The sequence below is a fragment of the Ranitomeya imitator genome, chromosome 3 (genome assembly GCF_032444005.1).
Source record: "Ranitomeya imitator isolate aRanImi1 chromosome 3, aRanImi1.pri, whole genome shotgun sequence".
NCBI classification, from domain to species: domain Eukaryota; kingdom Metazoa; phylum Chordata; class Amphibia; order Anura; family Dendrobatidae; genus Ranitomeya; species Ranitomeya imitator.
Window position 1 is genome coordinate 303,188,025 of NC_091284.1, and position 19,547 is coordinate 303,207,571.

General features: G+C 47.0%; 1 protein-coding gene across 2 annotated transcripts in view; it reads right to left on the minus strand.

Annotated features, from left to right (window-relative positions):
* The window catches only part of DEF6 (DEF6 guanine nucleotide exchange factor), an 854,760-nt gene that overhangs the window by 235,371 nt on the left and 599,842 nt on the right, over positions 1-19,547 (minus strand). The window lies entirely within an intron of this gene.

Below are 19,547 nucleotides of genomic sequence, written 5' to 3' on the forward strand. Positions count from 1 at the left end.
TTTCCAAGCAGCTGGTCCCGGCTGTACCCAACGATCTTCTAGCTTAGGGAGACTCTTCGTTTTTCCCAGAAGGCACCTGGAATATGCAAATTAGCCTCCTCAAGCTTGAATCCCTGGTTTGGTGATTCTTTCCAAGCAGCTGGTCCCGGCTGTACCCAACGATCTTCTAGCTTAGGGAGACTCTTCGCTTTTCCCAGAAGGCACCTGGAATATGCAAATTAGCCTCCTCAAGCTTGAATCCCTGGTTTGGTGATTCTTTTCAAGCAGCTGGTCCCGGCTGTACCCAACGATCTTCTAGCTTAGGGAGACTCTTCGCTTTTCCCAGAAGGCACCTGGAATATGCAAATTAGCCTCCTCAAGCTTGAATCCCTGGTTTGGTGATTCTTTTCAAGCAGCTGGTCCCGGCTGTACCCAACGATCTTCTAGCTTAGGGAGACTCTTCGCTTTTCCCAGAAGGCACCTGGAATATGCAAATTAGCCTCCTCAAGCTTGAATCCCTGGTTTGGTGATTCTTTCCAAGCAGCTGGTCCCGGCTGTACCCAACGATCTTCTAGCTTAGGGAGACTTCGCTTTTCCCAGAAGGCACCTGGAATATGCAAATTAGCCTCCTCAAGCTTGAATCCCTGGTTTGGTGATTCTTTCCAAGCAGCTGGTCCCGGCTGTACCCAACGATCTTCTAGCTTAGGGAGACTCTTCGCTTTTCCCAGAAGGCACCTGGAATATGCAAATTAGCCTCCTCAAGCTTGAATCCCTGGTTTGGTGATTCTTTGCAAGCAGCTGGTCCCGGCTGTACCCAACGATCTTCTAGCTTAGGGAGACTCTTTGCTTTTCCCAGAAGGCACCTGGAATATGCAAATTAGCCTCCTCAAGCTTGAATCCCTGGTTTGGTGATTCTTTTCAAGCAGCTGGTCCCGGCTGTACCCAACGATCTTCTAGCTTAGGAAGACTCTTCGCTTTTCCCAGAAGGCACCTGGAATATGCAAATTAGCCTCCTCAAGCTTGAATCCCTGGTTTGGTGATTCTTTCCAAGCAGCTGGTCCCGGCTGTACCCAACGATCTTCTAGCTTAGGGAGACTCTTCGCTTTTCCCAGAAGGCACCTGGAATATGCAAATTAGCCTCCTCAAGCTTGAATCCCTGGTTTGGTGATTCTTTTCAAGCAGCTGGTCCCGGCTGTACCCAACGATCTTCTAGCTTAGGGAGACTCTTCGCTTTTCCCAGAAGGCACCTGGAATATGCAAATTAGCCTCCTCAAGCTTGAATCCCTGGTTTGGTGATTCTTTTCAAGCAGCTGGTCCCGGCTGTACCCAACGATCTTCTAGCTTAGGGAGACTCTTCGCTTTTCCCAGAAGGCACCTGGAATATGCAAATTAGCCTCCTCAAGCTTGAATCCCTGGTTTGGTGATTCTTTTCAAGCAGCTGGTCCCGGCTGTACCCAACGATCTTCTAGCTTAGGGAGACTCTTCGCTTTTCCCAGAAGGCACCTGGAATATGCAAATAAGCCTCCTCAAGCTTGAATCCCTGGTTTGGTGATTCTTTTCAAGCAGCTGGTCCCGGCTGTACCCAACGATCTTCTAGCTTAGGGAGACTCTTCGCTTTTCCCAGAAGGCACCTGGAATATGCAAATTAGCCTCCTCAAGCTTGAATCCCTGGTTTGGTGATTCTTTCCAAGCAGCTGGTCCCGGCTGTACCCAACGATCTTCTAGCTTAGGGAGACTCTTCGCTTTTCCCAGAAGGCACCTGGAATATGCAAATTAGCCTCCTCAAGCTTGAATCCCTGGTTTGGTGATTCTTTCCAAGCAGCTGGTCCCGGCTGTACCCGACGATCTTCTAGCTTAGGGAGACTCTTCGCTTTTCCCAGAAGGCACCTGGAATATGCAAATTAGCCTCCTCAAGCTTGAATCCCTGGTTTGGTGATTCTTTTCAAGCAGCTGGTCCCGGCGGTACCCGACGATCTTCTAGCTTAGGGAGACTCTTCGCTTTTCCCAGGAGGCACCTGGAATATGCAAATAAGCCTCCTCAAGCTTGAATCCCTGGTTTGGTGATTCTTTCCAAGCAGCTGGTCCCGGCTGTACCCAACGATCTTCTAGCTTAGGGAGACTCTTCGCTTTTCCCAGAAGGCACCTGGAATATGCAAATTAGCCTCCTCAAGCTTGAATCCCTGGTTTGGTGATTCTTTCCAAACAGCTGGTCCCGGCTGTACCCAACGATCTTCTAGCTTAGGGAGACTCTTCGCTTTTCCCAGAAGGCACCTGGAATATGCAAATTAGCCTCCTCAAGCTTGAATCCCTGGTTTGGTGATTCTTTTCAAGCAGCTGGTCCCGGCTGTACCCAACGATCTTCTAGCTTAGGGAGACTCTTCGCTTTTCCCAGAAGGCACCTGGAATATGCAAATTAGCCTCCTCAAGCTTCCTACATCTCACTAAAGATGTAGGAGCGTATATCTGCAACTCCAGCGAATCCTACAATCAGAGCAGGAATACAAACAAAAACAAGCACACAGCAGTGTGCCACAGAGTCAAAAAACCAAACACTTATCTTTGCTGAATTTGGCAGCTAAGCAGGGGAAGCCAGAAAGTGAACCAACACTTCACAAGGAACATTGACAACTGGTAAGGGCTAATGAATCCTGCACACCTAAATATCCCAGTCAGAATTGTAATCAGCAGATACACCTGGCCAGGACTGCGACTCAGAGACAACTGCATTCCCTGTTATGATAAGGTAATTCAGTACCACAATGGACATAGAAGTCAGAGCACATACAGTGACCTGACAATAACCCAAAAACATAGAACGAGCTCTGAGACATGGGAACTCTGCTGACCGCAATCCCTAATCCTCTCCAACCACACTAGAGGCAGCCGTGGATTGCGCCTAACGCTCCCTATGCAACTCGGCACAGCCTGAGAAACTAGCTAGCCTGAAGATAGAAAATAAGCCTACCTTGCCTCAAAGAAATACCCCAAATGAAAAGGCAGCCCCCACATATAATGACTGTGAGTTAAGATGAAAAGACAAACGTAGAGATGAAATAGATTTAGCAAAGTGAGGCCCGACTTTCTGAACAGAGCGAGGATAGGAAAGGTAACTTTGCGGTCAACACAAAACCCTACAAACAACCACGCAAAGGGGGCAAAAAGACCCTCCGTACCGACTAACGGCACGGAGGTACACCCTCTGCGTCCCAGAGCTTCCAGCAAGCAAGAAAAACCAAATAAGCAAGCTGGACAGAAAAAAACAGCAAACAAAATAACAAAAGCGGAACTTAGCTATGCAGAGCAGCAGGCCACAGGAACGATCCAGGAGGAAGCAAGTCCTATACTAGAACATTGACTGGAGGCCAGGATCAAAGCACTAGGTAGAGTTAAATAGAACAGCACCTATCGACCTCCCCACATCACCTGAGGAAGGAAACTCAGAAGCCGCAGTACCACTCTCCTCCACCAACGGAAGCTCATAGAGAGAATCAGCCGAAGTACCACTTGTGACCACAGGAGGGAGCTCTGTCACAGAATTCACAACAGTACCCCCCCTTGAGGAGGGGTCACCGAACCCTCACCAGAGCCCCCAGGACGACCAGGATGAGCCATATGAAAGGCACGAACAAGATCGGGAGCATGGACATCAGAGGCAAAGACCCAGGAATTATCTTCCTGAGCATAACCCTTCCACTTAACCAGATACTGGAGTTTCCGTCTTGAAACACGAGAATCCAAAATCTTCTCCACAATATACTCCAACTCCCCCTCCACCAAAACCGGGGCAGGAGGATCGACAGATGGAACCATAGGTGCCACGTATCTCCGCAACAATGACCTATGGAATACGTTATGGATGGAAAAAGAATCTGGAAGGGTCAAACGAAAGGACACAGGATTAAGAACCTCAGAAATCCTATACGGACCAATGAAACGAGGTTTAAACTTAGGAGAGGAAACCTTCATAGGAATATGACGAGAAGACAACCAAACCAAATCCCCAACACGAAGTCGGGGACCCACACAGCGTCTGCGATTAGCGAAACGTTGAGCCTTCTCCTGGGACAAGGTCAAATTGTCCACCACATGAGTCCAAATCTGCTGCAACCTGTCCACCACAATATCCACACCAGGACAGTCCAAAGACTCAACCTGCCCTGAAGAGAAACGAGGATGGAACCCAGAGTTGCAGAAAAACGGCGAAACCAAGGTAGCCGAGCTGGCCCGATTATTAAGGGCGAACTCAGCCAAAGGCAAAAAGGACACCCAGTCATCCTGATCAGCAGAAACAAAGCATCTCAGATACGTCTCCAAGGTCTGATTGGTTCGTTCGGTCTGGCCATTAGTCTGAGGATGGAAAGCCGAGGAAAAAGACAAGTCAATGCCCATCCTAGCACAAAAGGCTCGCCAAAACCTCGAAACAAACTGGGAACCTCTGTCAGAAACGATATTTTCTGGAATGCCATGTAAACGAACCACATGCTGGAAGAACAATGGCACCAAATCAGAGGAGGAAGGTAATTTAGACAAAGGCACCAAATGGACAATCTTAGAGAAGCGATCACAAACCACCCAAATGACTGACATTTTTTTTGAGACGGGAAGATCTGAAATAAAATCCATAGAGATATGTGTCCAAGGCCTCTTCGGGACCGGCAAGGGCAAAAGCAACCCACTGGCACGAGAACAGCAGGGCTTAGCCCGAGCACAAATCCCACAGGACTGCACAAAAGAACGCACATCCCGCGACAGAGATGGCCACCAAAAGGATCTACCCACTAACTCTCTGGTACCAAAGATTCCAGGATGACCAGCCAACACCGAACAATGAACCTCAGAGATATCTTTATTTGTCCATCTATCAGGGACAAACAGTTTCTCCGCTGGGCAACGATCAGGTTTATTAGCCTGAAATTTTTGCAGCACCCGCCGCAAATCAGGGGAGATGGCAGACACAATTACTCCCTCTTTGAGAATACCCGCCGGCTCAGATAAACCCGGAGAGTCGGGCACAAAACTCCTAGACAGGGCATCCGCCTTCACATTTTTAGAGCCCGGAAGGTACGAAACCACAAAGTCAAAACGGGCAAAAAACAGCGACCAACGAGCCTGTCTAGGATTCAACCGCTTGGCAGACTCGAGATAAGTCAAGTTCTTATGATCAGTCAAGACCACCACGCGATGCTTAGCTCCTTCAAGCCAATGACGCCACTCCTGAAATGCCCACTTCATGGCCAGCAACTCTCGATTGCCAACATCATAATTTTGCTCAGCAGGCGAAAACTTCCTGGAAAAGAAGGCGCATGGTTTCATCACCGAGCAATCAGAACTTCTCTGCGACAAAACAGCCCCTGCTCCAATCTCAGAAGCATCAACCTCGACCTGGAATGGAAGCGAAACATCTGGTTGACACAACACAGGGGCAGAAGAAAAACGACGCTTCAACTCTTGAAAAGCTTCCACAGCAGCAGAAGACCAATTGACCACATCAGCACCTTTCTTGGTCAAATCGGTCAATGGTTTAGCAATACTAGAAAAATTGCAGATGAAGCGACGATAAAAATTAGCAAAGCCCAGGAACTTTTGCAGACTTTTCAGAGATGTCGGCTGAGTCCAATCATGGATGGCTTGGACCTTAACAGGGTCCATCTCGATAGTAGAAGGGGAAAAAATGAACCCCAAAAATGAAACCTTCTGAACACCAAAGAGACACTTTGATCCCTTCACAAACAAAGAATTAGCACGCAGGACCTGAAACACCGTTCTAACCTGCTTCACATGTGACTCCCAATCATCCGAGAAGATCAAAATATCATCCAAGTATACAATCAGGAATTTATCCAGGTACTCTCGGAAGATGTCATGCATAAAGGACTGAAACACTGATGGAGCATTGGCAAGTCTGAATGGCATCACTAGGTACTCAAAATGGCCCTTGGGCGTATTAAATGCAGTTTTCCATTCATCGCCTCGCTTAATACGCACAAGATAATACGCACCACGAAGATCTATCTTGGTGAACCAACTAGCCCCCTTAATCCGAGCAAACAAATCAGATAACAGCGGCAAGGGGTACTGAAATTTAACCGTGATCTTATTTAGAAGGCGGTAATCTATACAAGGTCTCAGCGAACCATCCTTCTTGGCCACAAAAAAGAACCCCGCTCCTAATGGCGACGATGACGGGCGAATATGCCCCTTCTCCAAGGACTCCTTCACGTAACTCCGCATAGCGGCGTGCTCAGGCACAGATAAATTAAACAGTCGACCTTTTGGGAATTTACTACCAGGAATCAAATCGATAGCACAATCACAATCCCTATGCGGAGGTAGGGTATCGGACTTGGGCTCATCAAATACATCCCGGTAATCAGACAAGAACTCTGGAACCTCAGAAGGGGTGGATGACGAAATAGACAGAAATGGGACATCACCATGTACCCCCTGACAACCCCAGCTGGACACAGACATGGATTTCCAATCTAATACTGGATTATGGACTTGTAGCCATGGCAACCCCAACACGACCACATCATGCAGATTATGCAACACCAGAAAGCGAATAACCTCCTGATGTGCAGGAGCCATGCACATGGTCAGCTGGGTCCAGTACTGAGGCTTATTCTTGGCCAAAGGCGTAGCATCAATTCCTCTCAATGGAATAGGACACTGCAAGGGCTCCAAGAAAAACCCACAACGCCTAGCATACTCCAAGTCCATCAAATTCAGGGCAGCGCCTGAATCCACAAATGCCATGACAGAATAAGATGACAAAGAGCAGATCAAGGTAACGGACAAAAGAAATTTTGACTGTACCGTACCAATGGTGGCAGACCTAGCGAACCGCTTAGTGCGCTTAGGACAATCAGAGATAGCATGAGTGGAATCACCACAGTAGAAACACAGCCCATTCTGACGTCTGTGTTCTTGCCGTTCAACTCTGGTCAAAGTCTTATCGCACTGCATAGGCTCAGGTTTATGCTCAGATAATACCGCCAAATGGTGCACAGATTTATGCTCACACAAGCGTCGACCGATCTGAATGGCCAAAGACATAGACTCATTCAGACCAGCAGGCATAGGAAATCCCACCATGACATCCTTAAGGGCTTCAGAGATACCCTTTCTGAAAATAGCTGCGAGCGTACCTTCATTTCATTGAGTGAGTACGGACCACTTTCTAAATTTCTGACAATATACCTCTATCTCATCCTGACCCTGACACAGAGCCAGCAAATTTTTCTCTGCCTGATCCACTGAATTATGTTCATCGTACAGCAATCCGAGCACCAGGAAAAACGCATCAATATTACTTAATGCAGGATCTCCTGGCGCAAGAGAAAATGCCCAGTCCTGAGGGTCGCCACGTAAAAAAGAAATAATGATCCTAACTTGTTGAACTGGGTCACCAGAGGAGCGAGGTTTCAAAGCCAGAAATAGTTTACAATTATTTTTGAAACTCAGAAATTTAGTTCTATCTCCAAAAAACAAATCAGGAATAGGAATTCTTGGTTCTAACATAGAATTCTGAACCACAAAGTCTTGAATATTTTGTACTCTTGCCGTGAGCTGATCCACACATGAAGACAGACCTTTAATGTCCATCGCTACACCTGTGTCCTGAACCACCCAAATGTCTAGGGGAAAAAAAAAAAGGCAAAACACAGTGCAGAGAAAAAAAAATGGTCTCAGAACTTCTTTTTTCCCTCTATTGAGAATCATTAGTACTTTGGGCCTCCAGTACTGTTATGATAAGGTAATTCAGTACCACAATGGACATAGAAGTCAGAGCACATACAGTGACCTGACAATAACCCAAAAACATAGAACGAGCTCTGAGACATGGGAACTCTGCTGACCGCAATCCCTAATCCTCTCCAACCACACTAGAGGCAGCCGTGGATTGCGCCTAACGCTCCCTATGCAACTCGGCACAGACTGAGAAACTAGCTAGCCTGAAGATAGAAAATAAGCCTACCTTGCCTCAGAGAAATACCCCAAAGGAAAAGGCAGCCCCCACATATAATGACTGTGAGTTAAGATGAAAAGACAAACGTAGAGATGAAATAGATTTAGCAAAGTGAGGCCCGACTTTCTGAACAGAGCGAGGATAGGAAAGGTAACTTTGCGGTCAACACAAAACCCTACAAACAACCACGCAAAGGGGGCAAAAAGACCCTCCGTACCGACTAACGGCACGGAGGTACACCCTCTGCGTCCCAGAGCTTCCAGCAAGCAAGAAAAACCAAATAAGCAAGCTGGACAGAATAAAACAGCAAGCAAAATAACAAAAGCGGAACTTAGCTATGCAGAGCAGCAGGCCACAGGAACGATCCAGGAGGAAGCAAGTCCTATACTAGAACATTGACTGGAGGCCAGGATCAAAGCACTAGGTGGAGTTAAATAGAGCAGCACCTAACGACCTCCCCACATCACCTGAGGAAGGAAACTCAGAAGCCGCAGTACCACTCTCCTCCACCAACGGAAGCTCATAGAGAGAATCAGCCGAAGTACCACTTGTGACCACAGGAGGGAGCTCTGCCACAGAATTCACAACAATTCCCACCTACAACCACTGGAGGGAACCCAAGAGCAGAATTCACAACAGTACCCCCCCCCCTTGAGGAGGGATCACCGAACCCTCACCAGGGCCCCCAGGACGATCAGGATGAGCCAGATGAAAGGCCCGGACCAAATCAGCAGCATGAACATCAGAGGCAAAAACCCAAGAATTATCCTCCTGGCCATAACCCTTCCATTTGACCAGGTACTGAAGCTTCCGCCTCGAAAAACGGGAATCCAAAATCTTCTCAACAACATATTCCAACTCCCCATCAACCAACACAGGGGCCGGAGGATTAACAGAGGGAACAACGGGCTCCACATATTTCCGCAATAAAGATCTATGGAAGACATTATGGATAGCAAAAGAGGCCGGGAGCGTCAGTTGAAAAGACACCGGATTAATAATCTCAGAAATCCTATAAGGACCAATAAACCGAGGCTTAAACTTAGGAGAAGAAACCTTCATAGGAACATGACGGGAAGACAACCAGACCAGATCCTCAACCCGAAGTCGGGAACCAACACACCGACGACGATTAGCAAAACGTTGAGCCTCCTCTTGAGACAACACCAAATTGTCCACCACATGAGCCCAAATCTGCTGCAACCTGTCCACCACAGAATCCACACCAGGACAGTCAGAAGGCTCAACCTGCCCAGAAGAAAAACGAGGATGAAAACCAAAATTACAAAAGAAAGGCGAAACCAAGGTAGCCGAACTAGCCCGATTATTAAGGGCAAACTCGGCCAATGGCAAGAAAGCCACCCAATCATCCTGATAAGCAGACACAAAGCATCTCAAATACATCTCCAAAGTCTGATTAGTTTGCTCGGTCTGGCCATTTGTCTGAGGATGAAATGCAGAAGAAAAAGACAAATCAATGCCCAGCCTACCACAAAAGGCCCGCCAAAACCTAGAAACAAACTGGGAACCTCTGTCGGACACAATATTCTCCGGAATACCATGGAAACGGACCACATGCTGAAGAAACAACGGAACCAAATCTGAAGAGGAAGGCAATTTAGGCAAAGGCACCAAATGAACCATCTTAGAGAACCGGTCACAAACAACCCAGATAACAGACATCTTCTGGGAGACCGGAAGATCAGAAATAAAATCCATCGAAATATGCGTCCAGGGCTGTGACGGGGTGTACGGCAGAGCAAGAAGGGACAACAGGCCAAGGGATGATTACACAGATTTATTATCAAGAACGCTGGAACAACACATGCAGGTAGATCTACAGAGTCCACAATTAGTCCAACGGAACAGGTTCGGGGGCACCTCCCGATAATCCTTGTGCCAGCTAACAAAGCAATAGTCCACACGAGTCCAAGGGATCCCAAAACAATCCCACAAACGACGAGATATGTCCTCAGCTCAAGTCTCGCCCCATTCGCTTCCGCAGTCCCAGATGGACATGGGGTCTTGCCTCAGCTAAGAATCCCCACTCCTTCTCCTTCAAGGATCAACTCACATCTGATCTCAAAAAAAGAATGGATTGTCTGCGCTCCTGGGATCCGCCCATGAAGGGGTAGGGGTCACACCTTCTATTCAATGGTTGGGTCCACCAGAAGATTCTAGACTGGTGGGCTCCACTTAATCTATGTAGTTTGTACATTTGACTAGCCACCTGCTGTGAGGAAGAATGGCTATTCCTCCACTTGTGATGTTGACAAAGCTTAATTACATTAGAGCTTAGGGCTGCAAGTATTGGGGGAAGGAGACATTGTTACAGGTGAACTCCCAGCCAAGAAAATACATAAATTACAGCTAATAGAAACCAGAGAACAGTTACATACAGGGCAAAAGTACATATCATGACAAGGGCCTCTCAGGGACTGGCAATGGCAAAAGCAACCCACTAGCACGGGAACAACAAGGCTTGGCCCGCGCACAAGTCCCACAGGACTGCACAAAAGAACGCACATCACGCGACAATGAAGGCCACCAAAAGGACCTACCAACCAAATCTCTGGTACCAAAAATGCCAGGATGACCAGCCAACACGGAACAGTGAACCTCAGAAATCACTCTACTAGTCCATCTGTCAGGAACAAACAGTTTCCCCACAGGACAGCGGTCAGGTTTGTCAGCCTGAAATTCCTGAAGAACCAGTCGTAAATCAGGGGAAATGGCAGAAAGGACCACCCCCTCTTTCAGAACACCGACCGGCTCTAAGACCTCAGGAGAATCAGGCAAAAAACTCCTAGAGAGGGCATCAGCCTTAATATTCTTAGAACCCGGAAGGTACGAGACCACGAAATCAAAACTGGAAAAAAACAAGGACCATTGAGCCTGTCTAGAATTCAGCCGTCTAGCAGACTCGAGGTAAATCAAATTCTTATGATCGGTCAAGACCACAATACGGTGCTTAGCTCCCTCAAGCCAATGTCGCCACTCCTTAAACGCCCACTTCATAGCCAACAACTCCCGATTGCCGACATCATAATTGCGTTCAGCAGGTGAAAACTTACGGGAAAAGAAGGCACACGGTTTCATTAAGGAACCAACAGGATCCCTCTGAGACAAAACGGCCCCTGCCCCAATCTCAGAAGCGTCAACCTCAACCTGAAACGGAAGAGAAACATCCGGTTGGCGCAACACCGGAGCAGAAGTAAATCGACGTTTAAGCTCCTGAAAGTCACAGACAGCCGCAGAGGACCAATTCGCCACATCAGCGCCTTTCTTCGTGAAATTGATCAAGAGCTTAACCACGCTGGAAAAATTAGCAATGAAACGGCGATAAAAATTTACAAAACCCAAAAATTTCTGAAGGCTCTTCATGGATGTGGGCTGAATCCAATCATGAATGGCCTAAACCTTAACCGGATCCATCTCTATAGACGAGGGAGAAAAAAATAAAGCCCAAAAAAGAAACCTTCTGCACCCCAAAGAGACACTTAGACCCTTTCACAAACAAAGCATTGTCACGAAGGATCTGAAATACCATCTTGACCTGTTGCACATGAGACTCCCAATCATCGGAAAAAATCAAAATATCGTCCAAATATACAATCAAGAATTTATCAAGATAAGTCCGGAAGATATCATGCATGAAGGACTGAAAAACAGATGGAGCACTAGAGAGTCCGAATGGCATCACAAGGTATTCGAAATGGCCTTCGGGCGTGTTAAACGCAGTTTTCCACTCATCACCCTGCTTAATACGAACAAGATTATATGCCCCTCGAAGGTCAATCTTCGTAAACCAACTAGCTCCCTTAATCCTAGCAAACAAATCGGAAAGCAAAGGCAAAGGGTATTGAAACTTGACCGTGATTTTATTCAAGAGGTGATAATCTATACAGGGTCTCAAAGAACTATCTTTTTTAGCAACAAAAAAGAACCCCGCTCCCAACGGTGAAAAAGATGGTCGAATATGCCCTTTCTCCAAAGACTCCTTAATATAGCTCGGCATGGCGGTATGTTCAGGCACAGACAGGTTGAAAAGTCGACCCTTAGGAAACTTACAGCCTGGAATCAAGTCAATAGCACAATCGCAGTCCCTGTGCGGTGGAAGGAAACTGGACTTGGGCTCATCGAATACATCCTGAAAATCAGACAAAAACTCTGGAATTTCAGAAGAGGAAGAAGGAGATTGACATCAAAGGAACATCATTATGAACCCCCTGACAACCCCAACCAGTCACAGACATGGACTTCCAATCCAACACAGGATTATGTACCTGCAACCACGGAAAACCCAGCACGATAGCATCATGCAAGTTATGCAACACCAGAAATCGACAGTCTTCCTGATGGGCTGGCGCCATGCGCATGGTCACCTGTGTCCAAAACTGGGGCTTATTTTTAGCCAAGGGTGTAGCATCAATGCCCCTTAAAGGAATAAGGTTCTGCAAAGGCTGCAAGGGAAAACCACAACGCTTGGCAAACTCAAAGTCCATTAAATTCAAGGCGGCGCCTGAATCCACAAATGCCATGACAGAAAATGATGACAATGAGCAGATCAAGGACACAGATAATAAAAATTTAGGTTGTACAGTACTGATGGTAATTGAACTGGCGATCCTCTTTGTCCGCTTAGGGCAGACAGAAATGACATGAGAAGCGTCGCCACAATAATAACACAACCTATTTTGACGTCTGAAACCTTGTAGTTCCATTCTAGACAGAATTCTATCACACTGCATAGGCTCAGGAATTTGCTCTGAGGATAACGTTACAGCGCGCACAGTTCTGCGCTCCCGCAAGCGCCGGTCAATCTGAATGGCCAGAGACATAGAATCACTCAGACCGGAAGGCGTGGGAAACCCCACCATAACATCTTTAACGGATTCAGAAAGCCCCCTTCTGAAAATTGCCGCCAAAGTATCATTATTCCATTTAGTCAACACAGACCATTTTCTGAATTTCTGACAATACAATTCTGCCGCCTCTTGACCCTGAGACAGGGCCAACAAGGTCTTCTCAGCTTGATCCACAGAATTAGGTTCATCATATAATAATCCCAAAGCCTAAAAAAAGGAATCAATATTAAGCAAATCCGGATTCCCAGATTCCAGGGAAAACGCCCAATCTTGCGGGTCGCCACGCAGCAGGGAGATTACGATTTTTACCTGCTGAATGGAATCACCAGAGGATCGAGGTCTCAGAGCAAAAAACAGTTTACAGTTGTTTTTAAAACTCAAAAATTTGGAGCTGTCACCAGAAAACAAATCAGGAGTAGGAATCTTCGGTTCTAAAGCAGGAGTTTGAACAATATAATCAGAAATACCCTGCACCCTAGCAGCAGGCTGGTCTACATGAGAAGCTAATTCCTGAACATTCATGCTTGCACCAGGCTCCTCTGCCACCCAGATATTAAGAGGGAAGAGAACACAAAACAGACTGGAGAAAAAAAAATGGCTCAAGACCTTTCTTCCCTTCTTCTGAGATGCATTTAACTCATTGCTGGCCAGTTGTACTGTTATGATCCGGTGACCTTGGAGCAGCATGAGAACTTTCACTGGAGTAGGTGATCACTATACTGACCGCAATCCTGAACTTAACACCGCAACTAGAAGTAGCCGTGGAGTGTACCTAACAATCCTGCACACCTAAATATCCCCGTCAGAATTGTAATCAGCAGATACACCTGGCCAGGACTGCGACTCAAAGACAACTGCATTCCCACCTACAACCACTGGAGGGAACCCAAGAGCAGAATTCACAACAGACAGCAGGAGGAGCAGTGTGTAGGCCGAAGCCTGCACTGGAGGCATTTGAATGTCTGTTATTGTGCCAGTGTGGCTTTTGCTGGACACGTTGCCGACTACACAGCAGGGGAACAGCTGGCTGTCATGTCGGACGCTATTCACACTAGGGCGTCCGACAGACAGCGGTAATTCCACATTTGTCCACTATACTCTCAGTGGCGCCAGCTAGATTTTATCCAGGTTATCCAGGGTTAATCTAGCTGGTAATCTGGTTGGAGGCTGGGTCACACCCGTGACCCTTAAATACTCATTCTGGACTTTTGGCGTTGCCGATTATAGCTTGTGTCTTGTGCCTGGTGATCTCGGTCTGGAGTGGTGGTCTAGGAAAAGTATGTACAGTGGGGCAAAAAAGTATTTAGTCAGTCAGCAATAGTGCAAGTTCCACCACTTAAAAAGATGAGAGGCGTCTGTAATTTACATCATAGGTAGACCTCAACTATGGGAGACAAACTGAGAAATAAAAATCCAGAAAATCACATTGTCTGTTTTTTTAACATTTTATTTGCATACTATGGTGGAAAATAAGTATTTGGTCAGAAACAAAATTTCATCTCAATACTTTGTAATATATCCTTTGTTGGCAATGACAGAGGTCAAACGTTTTCTGTAAGTCTTCACAAGGTTGCCACACACTGTTGTTGGTATGTTGGCCCATTCCTCCATGCAGATCTCCTCTAGAGCAGTGATGTTTTTGGCTTTTCGCTTGGCAACACGGACTTTCAACTCCCTCCAAAGGTTTTCTATAGGGTTGAGATCTGGAGACTGGCTAGGCCACTCCAGGACCTTGAAATGCTTCTTACGAAGCCACTCCTTTGTTGCCCTGGCGGTGTGCTTTGGATCATTGTCATGTTGAAAGACCCAGCCACGTTTCATCTTCAATGCCCTTGCTGATGGAAGGAGGTTTGCTCTCAAAATCTCACGATACATGGCCCCATTCATTCTTTCATGTACCCGGATCAGTCGTCCTGGCCCCTTTGCAGAGAAACAGCCCCAAAGCATGATGTTTCCACCACCATTCTTTACAGTAGGTATGGTGTTTGATGGATGCAACTCAGTATTCTTTTTCCTCCAAACACGACAAGTTGTGTTTCTACCAAACAGTTCCAGTTTGGTTTCATCAGACCATAGGACATTCTCCCAAAACTCCTCTGGATCATCCAAATGCTCTCTAGCAAACTTCAGACGGGCCCGGACATGTACTGGCTTAAGCAGTGGGACACGTCTGGCAGTGCAGGATCTGAGTCCATGGTGGCGTAGTGTGTTTCTTATGGTAGGCCTTGTTACATTGGTCCCAGCTCTCTGCAGTTCATTCACTAGGTCCCCCCGCGTGGTTCTGGGATTTTTGCTCACCGTTCTTGTGATCATTCTGACCCCACGGGGTGGGATTTTGCGTGGAGCCCCAGATCAAGGGAGATTATCAGTGGTCTTGTATGTCTTCCATTTTCTAATTATTGCTCCCACTGTTGATTTCTTCACTCCAAGCTGGTTGGCTATTGCAGATTCAGTCTTCCCAGCCTGGTGCAGGGCTACAATTTTGTTTCTGGTGTCCTTTGACAGCTCTTTGGTCTTCACCATAGTGGAGTTTGGAGTCAGACTGTTTGAGGGTGTGCACAGGTGTCTTTTTATACTGATAACAAGTTTAAACAGGTGCCATTACTACAGGTAATGAGTGGAGGAAAGAGGAGCCTCTTAAAGAAGAAGTTACAGGTCTGTGAGAGCCAGAAATCTTGATTGTTTGTTTCTGACCAAATACTTATTTTCCACCATAATATGCAAATAAAATGTTAAAAAAACAGACAATGTGATTTTCTGGATTTTTTTTTCTCAGTTTCACTCCCATAGTTGAGGTCTACCTATGATGTAAATTACAGACGCCTCTCATCTTTTTAAGTGGTGGAACTTGCAGTATTGCTGACTGACTAAATACTTTTTTGCCCCACTGTATCTGGTAGTGTATTATCCTTTGTCATATTTCTCCTTCCTATATTTGTGTTTGTTTTGCCCTGTGCAAATTATAGTGTTTTCCTGTGTGTCTGGGCGTGGTGCATATTTTTAGTTTTCCCTGTTTGTGCTTTCTGTGTAGGTTGGTGTGTGGTCTTATCACTGGGTGGCGGGTGGAGGTTTCAGCATAGGGCTGAAACACGAGTCAGGGTCAGGCCTGGCGGCCCAGACAAGCACACCATCAGTGTAAATTCTGGGAGAGGGACAGACAGTTTTTTTCCCTCGTCTAAGGGATATCGCAGGGGCCTGGGTAATCAGCTGTAGTCTACCCAATACCCCCGTGACATAATCGGCCTAAATAAATTTTGGATGCCATGGATCCCATGACTTCCATAACCCACTTGTTGGAGGCGCTGTCCTTACAGGTCACTGAGTTGAAGGGGGCAGTTCAGCAACAGGATCTTGTAGTATCTAATGTGCAAGCTGAAACTGCAGGTAGAGTTGCAGAGCCAAAGATCCCTTTACCTGAGAGGTTTGCTGGGGAACGCAGTAAATTTGTTGTTTTTCGTGAAGCTTGCAAAATTATATTTTCGTATGCGCCCGGTTTCCTCAGGTAATGAGGCTCAGCGTGGGCCTGGTATTGTCATTACTGAACGGAGATCCCCAAGCATGGGCATTTTCTTTACCATCTGATTCAGCTGCATTTAACTCAGTGGAGATTTTTTTTTCTGCCCTTGGACTCATATGATGATCCTGACAGAATGGCTCTAGCAGAATCTAAAATAAGCGCTCTCTGCCAGGGGGAGCGAATGGCGGAGGATTACTGTTCTGAATTTCACCGCTGGGCAGTGGACACACAATGGATTGACCCTGCGCTGCGGAGTCAATTTGTACATGGGGTTTTGAGAAGGGTTAAACAAGCCCTCCTTATGTATGAGACTCCTAGTTCTCTAGAGTCTGCCATGAGTCTTGTTGTCCGCATTGATCGCCGTTTGCGTCAAGGGGTGCAAGAGACGCCGCTTATGTGGGAGGGCGTAGGTGCACGTAAGGTTGCTCCAGGTGAGCCCACGGAGCCTATGCAAATCGCAGGGGTGTCACATCATCTAGCCTCCTCACTCAGGAAGCAGGGATCCTGTTTTTGCTGTGGTAAAATAGGGCTTTATGTAAATGCTTGTCCTCTGTTTTCTAAGAAAAGCGCAACGGCGGAAAACTTCTAAGCTCAAAGGGTGTGGAGGAGGCCAATCTGAGCTTATGCATATCCTCCATGGGGGTCTCTCAATGTATGCTCCCTGCCAGAGTTATGGTCACTGTTTTTGTGGATAGTGGGTCGGCCACTAATCTCATTGATGAGGAGTTTGTGCGCACGGCCAGGTTTATGGTCGATAAACTGCCTCATCCTATCCGGGTGGTCACCATCAATGCTACTCCACTCCCACAGGGGGAGATTACTGAGTTTGTGGCTGAGGTTAAACTCCACATTGGGGTCCTACATTCTGAGCAAGTTACATGTAGGGTGCTCAGTAATCTTCCCGCACAAATGGTTCTGGGTTTTCCATGGTTGTCTATGCACAACCCGGTGATTGACTGGAAAACTCATGATATAATTCAGTGGAGCGGATTTTGCCAGGAGAATTGCCTGGCCACATGTGTGTCCGTTGTGACTCCTAGCATTCCTGAGTCACTGCTGGATTTCGCAGATGTGTTCTCTGAGAAGGGTTGCTCAGAATTGCCACCACATCGCCCCTATGACTGTACTATTAGGTTTAAACCAGGGGCCAAATTGCCGAAAGCTAGGATGTTTAACATCTCTGGTCCTGAGAGGCAAGCTTTAAAAGACTACATTGCTGAGAGAATGAGCAAAGGGCACATCAGGCCTTCGTCTTCGCCGGTGGCAGCGGGGTTCTACTTCGTTAAGAAGAAAGATGGCGGACTACGCCCGTGTCTGGATTTTAGGGAGTTACACCAGATTACGGTTCGTGATCCATACCCTATGCCACTGATACCTGATTTGTTCAACCAGGTGGCTGGTGCTAAGTGGTTTTCCAAGCTTGACCTCAGTGGGGCGTACAACCTCATAAGAGTCCATCAAGGTGATGAGTGGAAGATGGCTTTTAATACTCCTGAGGGTCATTTTGAAAATTTGGTGATGGCATTTGGGTTGACAAACGCGCCTGCTGTATTCCAACATTTCATAAATGATGTGTTCTCGCATGTACTGGGGAAATTCGTTATTGTGTACCTAGATGACATTCTCATTTATTCATGCGACCATGATACTCATTTAGAGCATGTGAGGCAGGTGTTACAGCTTCTCAGAGAAAATAAGCTCTATGCAAAACTTGAGAAATGTGTTTTTTCGGTTCAGGAGTTGCCTTTCTAGGGTTATATTGTGTCTGCTTCAGGGTTCAAAATGTGCAAGTGGTGCTGCATTGGGAACGGCCTGATAACCTAAAATCACTCCAGCGGTTCTTTGGATTTTCTAATTATTATAGAAAATTTATCAAAGATTTTTCTACCATTGCTAAACCGCTTACTGACATGACGAAAAAGGGTAGCAATTTCTCCGCCTGGCCTGAGGCTGCTGTGCGCGCATTCAAATTTCTGAAGAACAGTTGTGCTTCGGCCCCCATTCTGGTGCAACCGGACGTATCAAAACCATTTACCGTGGAAGTCGATGCGTCTGAGGTTGGAGTGTCACAAGGCTCATCCTTGGGCGAGTTGCGTCCATGCGCCTACTTTTCCAAGAAGCTGTCATCCGCCGAACGTAACTACGATATCGGCAACAAGGAGTTGTTGGCTATTAAGTTGGCTTTTGAGGAGTGGCGACACTTCTTGGAGGGGTCGGTCCTCCAGGTTACAGTTATCACAGACCATAAAAATCTGCTTTATTTAGAGTCAGCCAAGCGTCTGTCCCCCAGGCAGGCTCGCTGGGCATTGTTTTTCACGCGATTCAACTTTTTTGTCACGTACCGTCCGGGGTCTAAGAACACTAAGGCAGATGCTTTATCCAGGTGTTTTCTGGGGGGTGAACCTCAGGAAGATCCGATACCCATCCTCCAAAAGGGTGTAGTGGTCTCAGCTCTCACAACAGAGGTTGAGGCTGAGATTGCCGAGGCTCAGGAGGAAGTACCACCAGAGCTTCCCGTTAACAAATCATTTGTACCGCTCCATCTTCGCCTAAAGGTGTTGGATGAGCATCATGATGCTGTTCTGGCTGGCCATCCAGGGGTTAGGGGTACCTTGGAGTTGGTGTCGCGTCGGTTTTGGTGGCCCAAAATCCGACAGGACGTGGTCTCGTACGTATCAGCATGTACCACATGTGCTAGGGCTAAGACGCCTTGCTCCCATCCTGCTGGCTCATTACATCCTCTAGGGGTACCCAGTAGGCCATGGACGGAGATCTCCATGGATTTTTTTACAGATCTATCTTCCTCAGCTGGGAACACGGTCATTTTGGTGGTTGTTGATCAGTTCTCAAAAATGTCGCACTTTGTGTCCTTGCCTTCATTGCCTAACGCAAAGACTCTGGCTCAGGTTTTTGTGCAGGAGGTGGTCAGACTTCACAGGGTCCCATCTGACATAGTGTCTGATAGGGGTACTCAGTTTGTGGCGAAGTTTTGGAAAGCATTTTGCTCACGACTGGGGATCAAGTTGTCGCATTCTTCGGCGTTTCATCCTCAGTCAAATGGTCAGACCGAGCGTATGAACCAGAATTTGGAGCAGTACTTATGCTGCTTTGTTTCTGACAACCAGGAGGAGTGGTTGACGTTCCTTCCTTTGGCTGAGTTTGCCATTAATAATCACCGCCAGGAATCATCTGGGGAGTCCCCGTTCTTTTGTGT